Consider the following 5,253-nt stretch of genomic DNA (forward strand, 5'->3'; position numbering starts at 1 on the left):
AATTATAATATAAAACTTAAATAAGATCAATTTTATTATAGATTTTAAAAAATATCATATATATATTTTTATAACATTCTATAATAATTAGGAATCTAAATTAATATATTTAATTATATTTTAATTTTTTAAATAATAATTATTATATTTCAACTTCGGGTTGAAGGGATTTAAAACCTAATTATTTTAATTTTTTAAATAATAATAATTATATTTAATTTAAAACCTAATTACCTTCTCTTAGTTTTGTTAGTGTAATACATTCAAGTCTATCTCTTTCTTTTGACATATGTGTTATTTATTGATATTAACTGTTAAAGATGAGTTTACACAGTGATAATTTTTTTAAATGATTTTTTCAAATCAGAGATGTAGGTAGAATATTTTGTAAAAAATTGAATATCGAAGTTTTATATTTATACTTTATTTAGATATTAATCTTCAATATTACAATGAATGAGGTCATATGCTTTTTGATAAGAACTTAATTTTCAAAATTAAGTTAAGGTTTAAATTTGATTTATTTATTAGAGTAGTTTTCATAACATGCTAAGAATATAATGAGACTAGCACAACAACATTAATAAATGTGGTTGATAAAAGTTGCTAGACGTATATCAACCACATTTATAAATACACATCAATACATATGAACTTCCATATATAATATTGTGCATATATATATATGAAATGTATATTATTATGCACAGTTGTATAGTAATGTATTTAAATGTCAATTACTATATTAATGTATTTAAATATATATTATTATGAATTAATGCACTTTAGTGCATATTAATGTATTTTAGTGTACATCACTGTAATTCACACTAATGTTTTTATATTAAAGTACATTGATTACATATATCAACCACATTTATTAATATGGTTGTGGTAGTTGATACTATGATGTAAAGAATATTTTTGTATAATAAGATCTTTAAGAAAGAAAATAAAATATTTTTTTCCAATCACAACCTTAAAGACTCATCAAATTTAATAAAAATAACCACTTTATTGTAAATATAATTTTACAATATAATATTTAAATTAACTTAATTTGAAATAAAATCCTAAATTTCAATTTTTCTCTTTAATTATTTTATTTAAAATAAAATTAATTTAATTTAAATATTTTTAATTTTAGTCTTGATCACTTGTAATTAATAAAATTCTAAATTTCAATTTTTTCTCTTTAATTATTTTATTTAAAATAAAATAAATTTAATTTAAATATTTTTAATTTTAGTCATTCTGCTAAATATTCTGATCACTTGTATTGAATATCATTATAAATTTCAAATTTAACTTAGATATTTTAAGTTTTTCTAATTTTCCCTGTAAAATTCTGATTAATTTTACTCAATATTTATTGAAATTTCAGAATTAATACATTGAGTCCGGAGAATTTAATGAATAAAAATGCATCTTGCCTTAACTCTAAGGTTGAAATAATTTGAAGTTTGACTGAGTAATTTGTCATTATATTTAATCACATGAATAAATACCCAGAAACGAAAAATTATGATCATGATTATTTGATAATCGGCACAGTACTTATAAAGATGATTAAAAAATTAAACTTCGTTCATTAAATAGAAACGCGTACCAATCAATGAAACGCAAACTCGCAATGGCCATCACGTTGTTTACTCCTAGGAGGGTCACTGAGCCATCTCAATCCAGAGATCTTCACCATCACAGTTTTCATCATCGAGCAAAGCTATTGCATCGGTTGGTCCAGATGTTTTCATGGGTTTGTTTTCTTTGCTTCAATTCTGTTGTTGCATTGGCCCAATTCAACGATTTCATTTTCAATGGATTCAGCGACAGTAATATGAGCCTCGCTGGAATGGCAAACATCGATTCTGCGGGTGTTTTAGAGCTCACGAATGTCACACAGAGAATGTTGGGCCATGCCCTTTATCCATTTCCTTTACACTTCAAGAATTCTTCAAATAATTCCACTGTTTCTTTCAGTACAACCTTCGTTATGTCCATTGTCCCGCAGTACCCGACTCTTGGAGGCCACGGTATAGCCTTTTTTTTGTCCCCATTTAAGGGATTGTACAGAGCTTTGCCCAGTCAGTACTTTGGTCTCTTCAATGATTCCAGTAATGGGAAGGATTATAATCATATATTTGCGGTGGAGTTCGATACCGTTCGGGATTTTGAGTTTGCGGATATTGATGATAATCATGTGGGTATCGATATTAATAGTCTGATATCAAATATGTCTGCAACAGCTGCGTACAGAACTGGTAATGGGACAGTTCAGACATTTAATCTGAAAGCTCAGAAAAGCATTCAGTGCTGGATAGATTTTGATGGTGCAGAGAATAGGCTTAATGTGAGTGTTGTACCTGGGGGGATGCCCAAGCCTGATCGGCCATTGATCTCTATTCAGGTTAAGCTCTCGGATGTCTTTCTTGATTATATGTATGTGGGGTTTTCAGCATCAACAAGACTGCTTTCTAGTGCTCATCGCCTTCTCGGATGGAGTTTCAGGATGAATGGGCCTGCACAGGACCTTGAACTCTCCAATCTTCCTCAGATCACATATGCAGATTCTATGGTGAAGACTAAAAGGTTCAGAATTGGGGTGTCATTGGCTGCTCTAACTATCATGGCTGTTGCAACTCTGGCTGCAGTTCATGTTATTAGGAGTATTAGAAAGAGTGAGGTGATTGAAGAATGGGAGCTTGAATGTGGGCCTCATAGATTTCCATACAATGAACTTAAAGTGGCCACAAAGGGTTTCAGGGACAAAGAGCTGCTGGGATTTGGAGGCTTTGGGAGGGTTTATAAAGGTGTTATTCCCAGCACTGGGCTGGAAGTTGCGGTGAAGCGGGTTTCTCATGAATCCAAACAAGGGGTGAGGGAATTCATTGCAGAAATTGCGAGCATTGGCCGGCTTCGACACAGGAACTTAGTTCCGCTTCAAGGTTGGTGTAGGCATAAGGAAGAGCTTCTGCTTGTGTATGATTACATGCCAAATGGTAGCCTTGACAAGCTCTTGTTTGACAGTACAGAGAATATGCTGAGTTGGGCGCAGAGGTTTAGAATTTTGAAGGGAGTTGCTTCCGCTTTGCTTTATCTTCATGAGGAATGGGAGCAGACAGTAGTCCATAGAGATGTCAAAGCAAGCAATGTGTTATTAGATGAAGTTTTGAATGGTAGGTTGGGAGACTTTGGGCATGCTCGTTTATATGAACATGGTTCGAATCCTCATAGCACCCATATAGTTGGAACTGTTGGCTACCTTGCTCCAGAGCTTTCTCGTACTGGTAAGGCGACAACAAGCACTGATGTGTTTGGATTTGGGGCTTTATTGCTTGAAGTAGCTTGTGGAAGAAAACCTATTGAGCCGAGGATGTCCGCTGAAGAATTAGTCTTGGTGGACTGGGTTTGGGAGTTGCATTCCAAGGGAATGCTTTTGCAAGCAGTTGATCCTAGACTTCTTCATGAGTATCCTATTGAAGAAGTTGGGCTTGTTCTTGAACTGGGTTTGCTGTGTTCCCATCCACACCCTGAAGCCCGCCCTAGTATGAGAGAGGTAGTGCAAATGCTTGCAGGAGATAAACCACCTCCTGTGCTGCCTTCTGAACCTCCTTCGGCAGACACACCTAGAATAAGTAAAAGTTTTGATGATTTCCTTGTTTCATTTTCTTCATACAAGCACGGCTCTTCTAATACCATATCACATACTAGCAGAAGCTCAGATGGGAATCTTGCCTTCACATCGGATGGAACATCGCCATTTTCACTGCTAGCAGGAAGAGATTGAAAGATCTGTAATTAATACAACTGATCGGGTGACAGGTGTTGGATAAAAGAGACCTATTTTGGATTATTGGTGCAGGATCCCATGTATTGTTGTTTATTGGGCTGACCTATGATGAGATGCATCCTTTTTCACGCAAACTAAGAGCTAGACATCCAGAGATACAGAGCTTGGAGTTTACATTTTGATATGTAAGGAAAATTTAACAGATCTGCAGTCTGTGATTACTAACTATAGACAAATTGTGTGCAATTTTACTGAACTTCAAAGAGTATTTGATGTAACAAAATGAAGAGGAACTTCTGCTTGTAATTTTTCATCATTGACCCAGTTTTCATCTTGGCAAATGGCTTGATTGCAAGATTGTTTGAGACAACAGTACATTTCATCTGTGTTGTTTGAATTATACGTGCAACTTTAAAAAAAAAGTGTTTGAATTATACGTGCAACTTTAAAAGAAAAGTGTTTGTTGTTGTCTGGTGTAAAAGTTTCTTACGTCAACAATGTCCTTGCAGGCATGAAGATGCAAATTATTTTAGCAAAACTGGGGCTGTTACACAAAAATACCTGGAAGGGGTCCGGTTGCAAGAAGAAATTAATAGCTTCAAAACCAATTGATAGTACAAGATTGGTAACAGAGACTTGGTTATCATCAATATTATTATCTTCATATTAGTGACACTGACGCATACTATTCTTCATCCATCAGGTATATTGCAAACCACCCTTTTCTAGAAAATGCTTTCATTAAAATTCTTACCCCAAAACTTATTGACTTGTAGGCTTGTATCAGACCTTAGTTTCTAACCTTAGGTTTCTGGTGATGTTATGATTCCTATGATATCTTCTGCACCTCTGTGTATTCTGAGTAGGCAGAGTCCCCCGCTTGGGGATGTGGACTATTTTTGATGGTGCCTGACGGCCTTCGAACTTGAAATGCACGCCTTATATTTTCAATAATAAGGAGGTTTAAGACATTTTTTCTTTATAGAAACAGAAAAATATTCCTTTGAAAGAAGAATATGATATTAATTAATGGATTGGAGTGTTACTTTTGAAGAAAAAATGTTCAACAACCAAGGAATTCTCCATTGCCTTTTGTACGAGGCAGCTATAAGAATTTACGGTCTCCTTATGGTGAGCATATATGTGACAGGTATGAATTGGACCTTGCAAGCATTAGCGTCATTTATATGATTTATTGGGGATAAGGCTCTTCAGACATTAGGAATCTTCTATTGAATCATGTGAAAATTGATCATTGTTGATAGCTGAAACGTTGGTTATTGGATATTGAATCCAAAGAATATTCAGAGTAAGGCATGGAATCGACATTAGTAACTAATTTGATAGTTGCTTAACATCTTGGTTTAGGTGGTTAATCAAAGAGGCATTAAAAATTCATTTAATGTTGTATGTCCAGAATCCTAACCCAAAATCTCATATTCATAAATGTTGTTTGATTTCAC

The 5,253-nt window shown here is 33.8% G+C and overlaps 1 pseudogene across 1 annotated transcript; it reads left to right on the forward strand.

Annotated features, from left to right (window-relative positions):
- Positions 1 to 1,643: 1,643 nt before the first annotated feature.
- On the forward strand, positions 1,644 to 4,950 carry LOC149149315 (L-type lectin-domain containing receptor kinase S.4 pseudogene; annotated as a pseudogene). Its single transcript, XR_016262340.1, has 2 exons — positions 1,644 to 3,975; positions 4,300 to 4,950. The product of XR_016262340.1 is annotated as an L-type lectin-domain containing receptor kinase S.4 pseudogene (transcript).
- Positions 4,951 to 5,253: the final 303 nt, after the last annotated feature.

The sequence above is a fragment of the Pinus tabuliformis genome, chromosome 9 (genome assembly GCF_031772625.1).
Source record: "Pinus tabuliformis cultivar Carrire ecotype Pingquan chromosome 9, CPIR1, whole genome shotgun sequence".
NCBI classification, from domain to species: domain Eukaryota; kingdom Viridiplantae; phylum Streptophyta; class Pinopsida; order Pinales; family Pinaceae; genus Pinus; species Pinus tabuliformis.